Source organism: Thalassophryne amazonica, chromosome 7, assembly GCF_902500255.1.
Source record: "Thalassophryne amazonica chromosome 7, fThaAma1.1, whole genome shotgun sequence".
Classification (NCBI taxonomy): Eukaryota; Metazoa; Chordata; class Actinopteri; order Batrachoidiformes; family Batrachoididae; genus Thalassophryne; species Thalassophryne amazonica.
This window is the reverse complement of record NC_047109.1, coordinates 79711404-79727518: the sequence shown is the minus strand read 5'-3', so window position 1 is coordinate 79727518 and position 16115 is coordinate 79711404. Positions and strand designations below refer to the sequence as shown.

The following is a 16115-nucleotide window of genomic DNA, read 5'->3' as shown; positions in this document are numbered from 1 at the left end:
TGTATTTGCCAGAGACTCGACCTTTTGACCAGACGGGTGAGATCATCGTCTCGAGAGCCATCTCATCATCAGTGGATGCAGAGACTGTACCAGGTTTGACACCATGGTCTGTGAAAGAGGAGGGGGTGAGGTCTCACGCTCATCAGCACACTTCCTGAGGTACGTTAGGTTTTGTGACTAACATTTGTACAGTCAGTATATGTGGTGTCCCTCACACCTTATTGTATTGAGCTGTTATGTTAGTCGTTTAATCAGCTTCCACTGCAGTTTGAGTATGTGAACAGGGTGTTCCATGCCTGCAGGGTGGGAAGCTGATTAGTAATTAAGCCAGGAAGTGTTTGCTGTTTATGCACACCTTTGAGTGGTCTCTCAGTGTGTGGAGTGTGGACTCACATGATGGTTTCTTCTTTCACAGACTCGGTTTGTCGCGGCCACCTGGGGGGTGTCGGCGGGGTCCTTGGGTCCGAACTGTTTCTGGCTCCGGACCGTTTGTGCAGCTGGGAGCGCACCATATCACCACCTCGCCAGTCCGCGCACTCATTTGTTTGTACTTAGCACATCACTGATATGTTTATTAAATTTTGTTATCCTTTGTACCGTGCTCTGCTTATTTCATACTGGGTCCTTCAAACGCTGGTCGGTCCTCCGCCTGCGTGCGACACATAACAGTCCTTAACTCATTTTCTTTTCTTTTTTTGCTTCTTCTGACACCCTGAACACCTGACCTCATTGCCTGTCCTTGGATTTTGGACCTACCCTGCCCCCAGGCCACTCAGTCAGTCTGCATTTAATGTTTGCACTCGAATCCCTCTTACAGTGGTAAAGTGATTTAGAATTTTTACATCCCTGTCATGAAGCTTGCAATGTAGTCCATAACCTGGTGTAACTCTGTCGCAAAGGATGTGGGTTTAAATCATTTTTTTAAACTTGTTGTTTCTGTTATTGATTCTACTTCTATCATTTCATCTCTGCTGTAGTTTATCATTTGCACCATGTGTCAAGATAAGATAAGATAAGACAAGATGAGATAGCTTTGTTGCCATAGTACAAGTACAGTGAAATGATGAGCCTATATGAGTACATTATCCACCTCCTGCTTTCAAACATATGCTGATCTGGATGGCCAATGTGATTCTGGAATTTGACTTTCCAAATTCCACCTCATATGCAAATTCACCATTTCTGACAAGTCATTTTCTTCTAATAAGCCCAAACTCGTGTAGTGAAAAATTAAGCCAACATGGAAGTGCCAAAACATACAGTTCCTTGGACAGCCCCTTGAGGCCAGCTCTAAAAGTGTCCTTCTCATAACAGAAGCCCATGTTAAAATCTCCACTTTTACAGTACAAATAACCATAGTTATAGCCTGGTACTAAAAAAAATGGTTTTCATCTCTATAACTAGTCCCCCTGTTCATGACAACTGTACAGGGGAAGATGAATTTTTATGGAATGCACCAATTTAAACTATTTTAAGCCATAAAGTTATGAATTATAAGGGTCACTGTTGCTTTGAGTGATAGCTAATGTGCAGGTCCAGGGCCCTGCTAGCAGTGACAGCTAGCTGCTTTGGACTCAACTGTGTTTGTCCTTTTAAAGCATTTTAAGACAAGTATCTGAGATACAGTTCATCTAGAAAGTATTCACAGCGTATCTTTTTTCCACATTTTGTTATGGTACAGCCTTATTCCAAAATCCTCAGAATTCTACACACAGTACCCCATAATGACAATGTGAAAAACATTTTTTTAGTTTTTGCAAATTTATTAAAAATAATAATAATAAAAAGAAACTCAAAAATCACATGTACATAACTATTCACAGTCCATGCCATGAAGCTCAAAATTGAGTTCAGGTGCATCCTGTTTCCACTGATCATCCTTGAGATGTTTCTACAGCTTAACTGAAGTCCACCTAGGGTAAATTCAGTTCGCTGGACATGATCTGGAGAGGAACATGCCTGTCTACATATAAGGTCTCACAGTTGACAGTGCATGTCAGAACACAAACCAAGCATGAAGTCAAGAAAATTGTCTGTCGACCTCTGAGACACGATTGTCTCGAGGCACAAATCTGGGGAATGGTACAGAAACATTTCTGCTGCTTTAACGGTTCCAGTGAGTACAGTGGCCTCCATCATACGTAAATGGAAGAAGTTCAGGTCCACCAGGACTCGTGCTAGAGCTGAACGACTGTCTAAACTGAGCCATTGGAGGAGAAGGGCCTTAGTCAGGAAAGTGACCAAGAACCTGATGGTCACTCTGTCAGAGCTCCAGCATTCCTCTGTGCAGAGAGGAGAACCTTCCAGAAGGACAACCATCTCTGCAGCAATCCACAAATCAGGCCTATGTGACAGAGTGGCCAGACGGAAGCCACTCCTTAGTAAAAGGCACGTGGCAGCCCACATGGAGCGTGGCAAGCAGCATCTGAAGGACTCTCAGACCACGAGAAACTCTGGTCTGATGAGACAAAGATTGAACTCTTTGGCGTGAATGTCAGGCGTCATGTTTGGAGGAAACTAGGCACCATCCCTACTGTGAAGCATGGTCGTGGCAGCATCATGCTGTGGGGATGTTACTCAGTTACTTACTAAGGACAACCCTGTGAATGTCCTTCAGTGGCCCAGACTTGAGGTTGTAGATGCTGCCAAAGGTGCATCAACAAAGTATTGAGCAAAGAGTGTGAATACTTACGTACATGTGACTGCTTTGTTTTTTTATTTTTAATAAATGTGCAAAAAAAAAAAAAAACTAAACTTATGTTGTCATTATGGGGTTCTGTGAGTAGAATTTTGAGGGAAAAAATGAATTTACTCCATTTTGGAATAAGGCTGTACCATAACACAATGTGGAAAAAGTGAAGCACTGTGAATACTCTCCAGATGCATTGTAGTAAGGCTTCCTGTGTGATTAATTGTACGAATGGACTATTTATAGTGTTATTTAATTTGTATGTCAGTGGTGTTAGCATTAATTAACAAGTATCAATAGCTTAGTGACATTAGCTACGGTGATAGCACAACGTTAAAGAGGCAATATGCCAGTCGTAATTTTTAACACCCATACTGAAGCCACTCATTATAAGAAACACCACACAGTCCACACAAATATGCGTAAACTATAATCCAAATTTAAGTAAGTTAGCCTGTGATCTGAAAAAACGTGGGAACTTCGAGATTGGTGAACATGATCTGGCTTCATTTGTATTATTTAATTTGTATGATAGCAGTGTTAGCATTCATTTTAATTTGTATGATAGCAGTGTTAGCATTAATTAACAGATATCAATATCTTTGTGACATTAGCTACACTCATAGCACCATGTTAAAGAGGCCATATGCTAGTTATAATTTTAATACCCATACTCAAGCCACCCATCATAAGAACAACCACACAGTCTGCAAAAATATGCATTAATCTATAACCTGAATTCAGGTCGCCTAGCCTGCTAGCCTTAGATAGCTTAGGAACTTCAAGATAGGTGGATGTGTTCTGGCTTCATTTGTCCCACCCAGCTCACCCCACCTTTTCCCATGCTGCACTCCTTTACCCATTTTTGGGTTGTGGCCGGGAACTAGATGGACTCAGGCATTTCAGTGGTGACGTCTACGTAGTTGGCCCATTTGAAAATTAAGCCTGCTCTCTGGAAAACTGCTGGGTAATGTCACATGGGGTTTGTCCAGGAAGTCTATGTACTAAGCGTGGAGGTCCCATTTATTGTCACCTCACACACCATCTCTTCGCTCTTGATCTTCCCATATCCTCTGTAGTTACGGACGCACGTCTCTTCACAAATCCCCTTAATTGCCCACATTTTGCGGTTAATTAAAACTGCCGATCTGTTACATACCGCCAATTTCCACCAGATGCCGTTGTCCCCTAGCGAGCATGAATCCGAGCAGCTTCCATGTATGACATTCAATGTATTGTCACTTTTTTTACCTCCGTATTTCATCAAGGTAGGTCACTGAAAATTATCTGAAGATGTTTTCTAGGGCAAAAACATCCACAGATTCCAAATGTGCCATCACATTTGCGGTAGCTATTATAGTTCGGGCACTATGGGCCCCGTTTTGACACCGAAAATAGCGCTCAGGCAGGGCTCCCCCCAAAAATGCATGAAAACAGTATAATTTTGCGAAAGCGTTGCTTCTTAATTACTGCAAACAAATGTCAGCATGTTTTTATTACACTTTCTTTCCAGTCTTGCCTTGAATTTCGTGCATTCTCATAATTTATTATAATCTGTCATTCCCATCATACTTCAGTATACACTAGGTAGCGCTGTTACTGCTACAAATGTATTTTACTGCCACCCGGTGTTGTGATAGATAGATAAATTTTATTGCCAACTTCATAACATAATCAGAAAAAATGAAAAGCTGGATCCATTTTCATTACACTACAGAATCAGTCATTTCATAATTATTAGGACATAAAAAAGATTAAGTTTAACCTTCATAAATAATGGCTCAGTGTGTCTGTTATGGCTGCTATTTCAAAATGCTTTGAAAGCTTTCTTTTGGAAGCTAATATGTGGTCTCAGTATACTGCTGCACACTTTCTCGGGTCAGTGACTCACGATTAGTGCACTCTTTCGTCACCATCCGAAGGATGGGTACTTTGCGAATATATACTGTATATATATATATATATATATATATATATATATATATATATATATATATATATATATGTGTATATATATATGTGTGTGTGTGTGTGTGTGTGTGGGTGGGTGTGTGTTTGTGTGGTATACGGCTTCTATTATGTTAAAGACAGCCTGTTGGTTCTCACTGCCACGTGTGTCATTTTGAATCAGAGAGCTCATAGTAGTGAAAAATTTGCCCCAACCTAAAGGGCTTAGTATAGAACCAAACATCTATTTTTCTGTAGGGACCTTCACAAAGTAAGTGCCTGTGAGTAGAATGAAAGATGTTTTCAGCACAGTCCTCTTCCTACTGACACCCCATATGTGTTATTAGTCATAACATGACCAACTCAGCTGAACATAGTTTGCATGCTGAGCTGCATATATTATTTGGCATCAGACTAACAGTACCTGAAACAGCAGTTTTCTTCAGTCCAAGTCCCCCTTCACTTCCAGATTGCGTCATAAGACAAACTCGAATTCTACATGCAGGTGACTACAAAGGTATGCATATGATTTCTAATCAGTACAAAGACCCACCTGATGATACACCTTATTAGTTACATTCACAGTTCAAATTACAGGGGGATTCATGGTTCAAATTTTAAAGAGGTAGTGTGAGGGTCTGACAGCCCCCTGCCCACATTAACACTAGGATCACCCTCCCCTAGCCCCCTCCACAAAAAAAGTGGTTAAAAACAAGTTTGAGAGATTCAAAACATTCAGAATGTTTTTAGTAACTTAGACCTCAACCATTTTTAGAGGAAGAAATTAACCCTTTTATTTCCTGTTAAATTACATATTTTTTATGTGAATTTACTGTCTTAATGTATTTATGAATTGTTTAGGTTCTTGTTATCATATACACACTATGACTATAAAATTATTATTATTATCATCATCATCATCATCATTATTTCATTTTATTATTACTTCTATTTTGTCATTTGATTTTTAAATGGACTACAATGTAAATGTTTTCCCCTTCTTGTGTGATCCATGTATTTTTAACGTATTTACAATACTGCATTCTGAGACTGAACTTCCTAAATAAAATCATGCACACATGCAGGCACACACACTTTTAATATATAGACAATTTACCGCCCCCTGCTGGAATGGCGTCTGAGTCCAGAATGTAATTATCAATGTCCATTGTTCAGTGCCGTTAGCTAATATCCATAGTTCCTCCAAAAATATTAGTCCTATCAACATTGTGTTTTGGCAGCGTTCATCCTTGATCCAAAATACATGATAGAAGTTATATGCATGCACACAGAGCATTTTGTCTTTTCTGCATCCTGCCGCAAGGACGTGCTTTTATTTTTACACACCCACAAACAGAGATGGTGGCAGAAGACATCAAACGCACTACACTTTTCACTCATGGTAACGGCAACATGACACTTAACTGAACTGACTAAACCAACTGAACTACAACCGCATATGATGACGGCACGGTGGCTTAGTGGTTAGCACTAGTGCCTCACAGCAAGAAGGCTGTGAGATCACTTCCCGCCCTTTCTGTGTGGAGTTTGCATGTTCTCCCTATGTCTGTGTGGTTTTTTCTGCGGGCACTCCGGTTTCCTCCCACAATCAAAACATGCTTATTTAGGGTCTGCGCCTTTCTCTGCCCCTAACCTAGGCAGAGTCTCTACATCTGGAGTTGGTCCCTGGGTGCCAGACTGTGGCTGACCACTGCTCCTAGTGGTTGGATTGTGTCTAACTGTAATTAGGATGGGTTAAATGCAAAGGACAAATTTCATTGTATGTATGTATATATGTACAATGACAATAAAGGCTCTCCTTCTTCTTGTTTTTTTTTTCAGGTGTCTGATTAATGCATATTTTGCTTACTGGGCAGTGGTTTTCATAATGGTGGGTTAAGTGCGGTTTAAAATCTAAAACCTGCATATTGCCAAAATTACCACAGCAACATCAGTAGAGCCAACATCACCAAGCTATTGATATCTGCTATTTAGTGCTAATAGTGCTATTAAACAAACTAAACAATACCAAGATTTCATTTTAGGTAAATACTGGAACACCAACTTCTTCTTAGATAGTCTTTAATACAATTAATGGTACTGCAAGCCACGTTATCTTAGCTACTTGTAATAAAACAATCAAACAGGACATTCACATTCAAGTCCACAGCAGCTAGCAGCCACCACTAATAGGCCTTAGACCCACCACACCAGCTCTCAAAGTGACAACAATGCTATTTATTAATAACACTTTGGCTTAAAATTACTTAAAGTGATGAGTGATTAAAATAGGGCTGAAACGATTAGTTGAGCACCTCAATTCGATTACCAAAAAATGTTAGAGGTAAATTCTGTGCCTCAAAGCTTCGTTTAATGTTGTAGTACATATGCCAGGCCTGTGTGTGGTGCTGCAACATCCCCAGAAAAAAAAACAGAAGACTAGAGCATAACAGCTAATCAAATTAGCAACGATAGCTACCGCTTTTCAATGCGACATACAGAGTAAAATAAAGCCTTTTAAGAGAAAGACAATCCATGCTGATCATCTGAAATTGACTGTGCATTTAAAGCAAAGCAGTGTATTTGTCTATTTTTAAAAAACACACGGTCCACTCTACGTGGGGAGCGACTCGGCGGCCGGCTGCTGTCTCTCTGTCCACTCTTTCTTCAGTGCTTTCCTCAGACTAGCACTGAGTTTTTCACATTTTAATTTTCGCTTTTTTGGGCAACACACAATGCTTCACAAACACAGTAAATTAAATAAAATAACAATACTGCAAGGCTTACATGTTCAACCTACAGCTGAAATGCATCTGCTGAATCGCAGAGAAAGAGGGATTAAAAAAAACTGATTGTTGATTGATGTTGTTTAAAAACGCAAAAATACTTTTTATCCGATTACTCGATTAATCGCCAGAATTGACAGAATACTTGATTACTAGCAGCGCTGAATCAAATTTTTCCAGAAACTGTGAGAGACAGCCAGGTGGAAACCATTCGGAAGATTCAGACGGCTTTCGGTGAGGATACTCTGGGCGTCACATAGATTAAGGAGCATTGCAACCGGATTAAAGATGGCCCACAGCGGCGGAGGGCGCACCGCGCTCTGAGCGGCCATCGACAGGCTGAAACGACCAGATCATTTCCAAAGTGAACGCTGTGTTGATCCGGGACGTTGTCTGAATACCAGAGAAATTGCAGAAGAGGCGGACATCAGCACTTTTTCAGCACATTCCACTGTTACAGGAGATTTTGTAATGAAAGACGTGCGGAGGAATTCGCGCGTTGGGACGGAGCCACAATGGCGCACAACAAAAAGCACGTCCGTGTTGGAAGTCTCACAGGACAAGTTGTGACATGCCCAGCTGTTACACAATTTCTCGGATACTCACTCGACTGAAAAGCCACCGAAAGCCGTCTGAATCTTCCGAATGGTTTCCAACACGGACGTGCTTTTTGTTGTGTGCCATGATTATTTCTGCTGTAAAGATGTGCAAATTAACATGGGCGTCTTGGAAAGTGACTCACTTTTGGAGCTAGCCTCAAGTGGCCATTAAAGGAACTGCAAGTTTTGGCACTACCGAGATGGCTTCATTTTTCAGCACAGAAGGCTGCTATGCTCATCCAACTCTTGCCCACCCCATATATAAAACGTGGATTCGCCCCTGCACTCCCAGTTTCCTGTAGTTGTCGGTGTGTGTAAGTGTTGGTCGTACACTGCGTACCAGCTGCGTAGGCTGACTGATGGAGTTCGAGTCCGGGCAGCGGGGGTGTTACCGCTCCAGCGACCTATCACCGGCCGTCAGCGGGAGCTTCCTTCCCCATGACTTTGCGCACTTCAGAAAATCTCTAACCGCCTGATGCTGTCGCACTTACAAATCATACACACATGCACGTGTTGTTGCTGTCGTCACTCAAACCTCGGCGATCACATATAGTCGAAATGCAGTTTCCTAAAAAAGGTTCCCAGAGCGGCGATTTTACGCTGCGTAATATGGAAAAAAAATACATATACGTGTGTGTGTGCTGACGATGGGAGCCACCTTTCCTGCGTGTCCTCTGCCAGCCCTTCTGCTGCTGTCGGCAACATGGAAATAGAAGAAATATCACGGCGCGCGCGGAGAGCGGCACTCGGCAACAAGAGATAAAATTAGCGCAAAGCGGATGCACACAAAAACTGAGTGGCGCGCTTTGAGCTGGCTGATGATGACAGGCCTGCACGCATTAATAGGCACTGCCATGACAATCTGTAATGAGGCGACGCGGGCTACTTACCCGAGAACGCGTCCCGCAGACAGCAGCTGCGTTTCGGCTGGAGGAGGTGAAGGTGTCGCTGTCCTCCTGATCTCCCCTTCGCACCGACGGAGCTCCTCGGTGGTGCGTTTAGATGTTGGTGTGATTACATAACGAAGGCCACGGGAGGTTAACACAGCTCCTAAAAAACGAGTTGGAGTCTCGGCGGAGCGCGCGGCGCACTGTGCGCCAACATTGGCGCGGGTGTTTTCATAATACAGTCGACAGATCTCCGTCGGCGCGCCTCCGCAGCTAGGTGGCGGACTGCTTACACTGGATCTTATGGTGCCACTTCTCCTCTCGGGGAAAGTTACATCGCTCCCGCCTTTAATAATGGCTCGGATTATGCTGTGGTCTGCGCACGGGCTGGAAACGTGTCGGCGGTGTCCGTGGCTGCGCGCTAACGGCGCGCGGCGCTGTGGGTGCATGTGCGGGAATGTAACTGCGTGGCCATTTTCATGTGGCCAGAGGAGGAGATAAAACGGCGAACACAGCACAGGATCTCATTGCGGCGATTGGGGAGGGCCATTTAGACGCTTAATAAAATGGCGACGATTTTTGGCTGCTTGCGTGGCTGCGCTCGGAGATCAGCACAAAAGTTGAATGTGAGGTTCAGCCTCCAGCAGCGGGCGAGAAAACAAAGGCGGACTGTGGTGGAAAACACTTTATGAAAAGTTCATTTATTCAGGTCATCATTGCGTCTGTGCTTTACCGGAAAATATGAACTCATTCCTCATATTACAGTGACTCCAGAAAGTGCTCACTGCCTTTGGACTGGACATGTTTTGTATTATCTTTTGACCTTTAAAAAAAAACAAAAAACAACTCAGATTTAATAGTTCAAAATGTGTACCTTATTACCAAAGTTAACGTATTCAAAGTGCACCTCAAACAAAAAAATGATAAAAGTACTCACACCCTGATCTTCACCTTTACAGTGTGCTGGTTTAGACAATTCAGGAGAAGTATACAGACAATAGATTTTTTTTTTTTCTTTCGAAGTCAGTAAAGTCAAGTGTTAAGGTATCTCCATGGATGTTATTTGTAGATGTAGATGACATTGTTATCTGTAGTTAGATGGAGCAGGTTGAAATGACCTTGGAGAGGTTGAGATTAGAGGTGGGCGGATCGATCCTAATATCGATACCAACACTGGTATTGATATTGAACGGTCCTTGTGTAAAAAGATCGATACTCAAGCTGTTTTTCTCTCCTGCACGCACTGACTGCTGCGCACACAGATTCATCAAAGTCTACTCTCTGTCTGTAAGAGCAGTGCTGTGCTGTGTCACACAACACGGAGCAGCGCACCGTTGTACTGTGGTTTGTCAGCCCTCTACCTCAGGAGATTTTGTTTTAAGTTGTGTTGAGTGATATTTTTTTTAAACAAAAATGTTGATTGTGATAATAAAGTATTTTGTTGTCACGTACAATGTTTGGCGAAATTCTATCCTAGGTCTTTTGGATCCTTTGGATCTGTGAAGCTTAAATATGAAAAAGTATTGGTATCGGTATCAATATCAGTGATACTGGGCCTGTATTTACTTGGTATCGGCTCAATACCAAAATTCCCGGTATCGCCCACCTCTGGTGGAGATACACTCTGGAGAGAAAGGGAATGAAAGTAACACCCCATTTACACCGAGTTCATGACCGAGTTGCAATTGAAAAATGGCCTCTGCTCACCATCACTCTCACTGACTCCCACTGGGGTTGCAGGCTGGTCACAATGACATCTGCATGGTTGGAAAAAAGATCCCTCTTAGTTGCCATCACTGTCCATCACTCCCCATCAGTCACCAACAGGTGTGCAAGTGTATTGAACAGTTTGAAACACTCACACAAGTTGTGCAACCATTTAACAGATACCTGGGTTTCATAATTGGTACTGATAAACTCAACATGTCTCAACTCACTCTTAACTTGAAATGTGATCTTTGGTCCTGACCTGATCGCTAATCTTTGTCCACCTTTCCTTCATCCTGATCACTCATTTTACAGTGCATCCAGAAAGCATTCACAGCATTTCACATTTTTCATATTTTGTTGTGTTATAGTAACACAACAAAATCCACTAGCTTCCGCTGCTCCCTTGTTTTTCCACTTGGGGTTGCAACACCATATCCAAGGTGGACCTACATGGAATTGATTCATTTTTTCCCTCACAATTCTACTCACAACACCCCATAATGACAACATGATTTTTTTTTTTTTTTGCAAATTTATTAAAAATAAAAAAATAAGAAATCACGTGTACATAAGTATTCACACCCTTTGCTCAATACTTTGTTGATGCACCTTTGCCAGCAATCACAGCCTCAAGTCTGCTTGAATATGATGCCACAAGCTTGGTCCACCTATCTTTGGGCAGTTTTGCCCATTCCTCTTTGTAGCACCTCTCAAGCTCCAACAGGTTGCATGGGGAGTGTGATGCACAGCCATTTTCAGATCTCTCCAGAGATGTTCAATCAGATTCAGGTCTGGGCCCTGGTTGGGTCACTCAAGGACATTCACAGAGTTGTCCTAAAGCCACTCCTTTGATATGTTGGCTGTGTGCTTAGGGTCATTGTTCTGCTGGAAGATGAACCGTCACCCCTGTCTGAGGTCAAGAATGGTCTGTTTGTGCAAATAATCGTATTTTTATATTAACTTTGAATGTATTGTGAGTCTGTGATATCTCTGGGCCACAATGGAAACAAGTGAATTTTTGCTTTATTGTGTTACCCTGTATTTACATGTATTGTATATGTTTAATTTAATTCAATTTATTTAATTTATATAACGCCAAATCACAACAATGCTGCCTCAAGGCACTTCACGCAAGTAAGGTCTAACCTTACCAACCCGTTAGAGCAAGCACACAGGCAGCAGTGGTCAAGAAAAACTCCCTCAGATTGTCAGGTTCTGCCCCGGCTCGGTGTTTAGGTCTGAGTTCATTGCTTAATTTCCTCTGTGGTTTTCTGGTTTTACTTTTCATATGTTTATACTTTGTCATTTTAGTCTCAGTTTGGTTCTATTTATTGCTTTTCTTTGTGTGTGCTTTAGTCACTGGTTTCATTCTTTGGTTATCATTCAGTTTTGCAGTCATCCGTTTATTTATGTTCATCAGTTAAGTGATTATGTGGTCTCTAGTTTTAGTTTTTATTCATCTTTAGTGTCTTATTGTCAGGGTGTGTTCTGTTAGTTATGGGTTTTATTTTCTGTTATCATTTACTGTGAGTTCTGTTATTCATTGCATTATTCTGTAGTCACCGGTTTTGTTTTCTGTTCATCATTTATTCTGGTTAACCAATAGTTTGTTTTGCCACTTTTATTGTATTCACTTTTCTGTATCAGCGAGTATCAGTTCTGCTCTAGTTTTAGTTATAATCATTAGTTTTCTTGTTTTCCAGTTTTTGACTCATCACTTTATTCCTTAGTTTTGCCCCTTTTGTTTTGCTCACGTTAATTATTGTTTTGTTTTGTTCAGGTCACATTTCTCACCGTTGGCTTTTCTGTCACCTACTTCGACCAAAAAATTATGTTACTGTTTTAGCAGGCAGTTCTTGAAAGCATTCTAAGATATGGCATAACCACTTGGTTTGGGAACCTTCCTGTGTCCCTAAGATCAAAATTAAACTACCTTGTTCTTACAGCAATGAAAATCATTGGTCTGAAACAGTATAACAATCCTCAGTCAATTTTTGATCAGTGCATGATGAAGCAAGCGGACAGAATTCTTTCTGATCCCTCCCATGTTCTGCACACGCAATACGAGTTGCTACCATCGGGCCGGCGTTTCAGAGTCCCCCATTGCAGACTGAATAGATATAGGAACTCTTTTGTTCCTATATCAATCATAGCCCTTAACAAATATCATAATAAACACCGCTAACACTCAGGCACATTAGGAGGTTTTAGTATTTGTATGTTTTTTATTTATTTATTTTTATTCTTTCTTTATTTATTTATTTATTTTTATTTATTGTTATGAACTGTTTATGTCTTGTTCTGTATCTTTGTATGGGTCATGATTTTGGAGACGTCCAAGACACATTTCCCCGTGGGGACATTCAATCAATCAATCAATCAATCAATCAATCAATCTATCTATCTATCTATCTATCTATCTATCTATCTATCTATCTATCTATCTATCTATCTATCTATCTATCTATCTATCTATCTATCTATCTATCTATCTATCTATCTATCTATCTATCTTTCTTTCTTTCTTTCTTTCTTTCTTTCTTTCTTTCTTTCTTTCGGTTAGGTCTGCTTCATGTTTCTCTCACCACACTCTCTTGCACTTACCTTTGTCTTCCCTGGGCACGCCCCCTTCTAGAGCCTCCCACACACCTGCACCTCATTACAGCTTGGTTAGTCTGCCCCTTATTTAAGCCCTCACAGTTCCACTGCTCACTCCCAATTGTTGACTTTGTTCACTCTCTCACCTCTCCTTTTCGTCCTGTTTGCTCTGTACTGTTTTTGACCTTGCTTGTTTGCTCTGACCTACGCCACGCCTTAATCCTGAACTCAGCTTGTTTTTTTAACTGTGCTTGTTTTTTCCTGCTAGTTTCCTTGACACCATTTGTATGACCTCAGCTCGTTTTGTGGACCACGTCCCAGCCTGTACCATGTCTGATGCCTCTGCCTCTATTTCTGAATACCTGTGTACCGAATACAATGCCTGGTTACCAGATAATGCCTTTTATTCATCTCAACCAACCATGCCTGTGAGTCTGCATGCATCTCCTACTGCTTCCTTGTGTCAAGTCACCACGGGTCTTGACACAGATGATATTGAGTTAGAAACCTCAAGCAGACCAGACTCAGAAGGGTGACCCACTGCTTAGACCATTCTAACAGTTACAGGATTTTTGCAAAGTTTTAGAAAGCCGAAGAAACAGGAAATCAAACAACACAACTTCACAAAAGAAAAAAGATTAATTTCATGAGAAGTCCACGCCGGTGTTTGCTCACAGGCAGGGGTCATCCAGGCTTCCTCATCCCATCAGTAGGTTGGTTCCTGTGACATCATCCATTCCAAATGCAGACCGCCCAGCTACAGGCCTGGCATCTCACAAATAAACACGAATAAATTCAATCAATCAATTATGGTTGATTGTTCTACTATTATAAACATGGTAATGATAGTATCTATAATAATATATATATATATATAATAACATATTAAATTTGATGTGAGTGTCTTGTCTCACACTGTCCCACGGCAACATTAAAATAGTGTGGATTAGTGTAAAATGTTTTCTGTTAATTTATTCTACAGTATATTAAGTGTCCATTTAATTCACTAAACATGTTTAATATTCTGTGACAGACTGGCGTCCTGTCTGGGGTGTACCCCATCTCACGCCAGCCGCCCCGACCCTTATTTGGAGTAAGTGCCTATAGAAAATGGGTGGATGGATGGATGTTTAATAGTCAGTTTTATTATAAATAATCTAATATATAGTTTTATTTAAAGTTCATTAAGGGGGTAAATCCAAATTCACTGAAATATTTGAACATTTTTTTTAAAAGTAATGCAATAGTTATTTTATCTATCTTGTAATAGCCAAGTGGCCCCTGTGTGCATGTGCGCATGCATGTGTATGGCTTTGATCATGCAGAAATGGGGGAGAGCTGACTTTTGCTGTTTAGTATGCTTATATATTTTGGGTCAAGGATGAACGCTGCAAAAATGGAAAGGTGATGGACTAATATTTTCGGAGAAATTAGCAATTTTAGGTAACATTAAACAATGGACATTGTGCTGCAATGTACCATGGGAGTTCACGGTTTTGGGGTTTTAAATGTTGTTATTGTGGTTCATGTTAGTTTAACAGTGTTGTTAGTGTTATTGATTTATTGTGTTTTGTAGTTCAACTGGTTTCAGTTTAGTTAAGTGTCATGTTGTCATTACTATGAGTGAAAAGAGTATTGCTTTTGATGTCTTCTGCCACTGTCTCTGTTTGTGCATGTGTAAAAATTTAAAGCACCTGCTTGCAGCAGAATGCAGAAAAAAACAAAAAGCTGCGTGTGTGCGTGTGACTGCAAACAGCTGACATTTGACATTTGGTATGCTTATGTATTTCAGGTCAAGGATGAACAGCGCCAAAACGGAACATTGATAGGACTAATATTTTTGGAGAAACTATGGATATTAGTTAACATTGCTAATTACATTCTGGACTAACATGCCATTCCAGCAGGGAGCAGTAAATCATCTTTATAATAAAAGCGTGAGTGCATGAATATACTTAGCAAGTTCAATGTAAGTACATAATGTAATTGTATCTTAAAAATACATGGTGACACAAGAAAGTGTAAACACTTATTTCCTTTGTGGTCCATTTAAAAATTAAATTACAAAATAGAAGTAATAATAAAATAATAACAATAATCATAATACTGATAATAATAAGGATGATGATAATAATAGTGTAAGAATGTAAATTTATAAATACACTAAGACAGTAAAATAACATGAAAAAAATCACATAACAGGAAATAACAGCGTTGAGTTCCTCCTCTAAAAATTGTTGAGGTCTAAGATTCTAAAAGTTATAAGGTTCTAAGGTTCTAGCTCCTTTGGGCCACAATGGAAACAAACATTTTTATTTTATTTATTATTTTGCTTTTTTTGTGTTACCCTGTATTTTATGTATTTATGTATTTAGTTAATACATTTTTGCTTTTTTATTTTATGCATGTTTACATTCTATACCAATAAAAATCAAATCAATCAAAAACATTCTGGACTCACATGCCATTCCAACTCATTACAGAAATTTTGCTTAATTTATTACCACCCTTGAAAAATGTCAGCTACCTATTTTATAAACACTACCCAATCTAGAGCCCATGGATCCCCACGAGCAACATGCTAGTTATTTTTATAATGCTGTAACTCAGTTGCTAACTCAGTTACTTTTTGGGAGAAGAAACTATAACTAATTACTTTTTTAAAGTAACTTGCCCAATGCTGCTTATCAGTGGAATGTGTGAAGTCCTGTCAAAAATGGACATTGGGGTGGGGACAGATACAAAGTGGTATGAAAATGTATGGGCACCTTTGTGCTTTTTTCACATTTTAATGACATCAAATTTTAAGCAATGATTGTAGGAACTACATATACATAGTGCAACTTTTGTCTGTTGCATCACCAGTTCTCGAGCTTCATGGTGGAATAGCACAGAAAAA

General features: G+C 40.4%; 1 protein-coding gene across 3 annotated transcripts in view; it reads right to left on the bottom strand.

Moving 5' to 3' along the window:
• The window catches only part of LOC117514327 (histone-lysine N-methyltransferase ASH1L-like), a 51834-nt gene extending 42302 nt beyond the window's left edge, over positions 1-9532 (bottom strand). Inside the window, exon 1 of one of the 3 annotated variants that reach the window (XR_004561859.1) lies at positions 8912-9532. The gene's annotated coding sequence lies outside the window, so the exon portion shown is untranslated. Of the gene's footprint in view, positions 1-8679; positions 8832-8911 lie in introns of those variants that run through there. The other 2 variants (XM_034174728.1, XM_034174727.1) reach the window with 2 other exon arrangements.
• Between the last annotated feature and the right edge of the window lie 6583 nt (positions 9533-16115).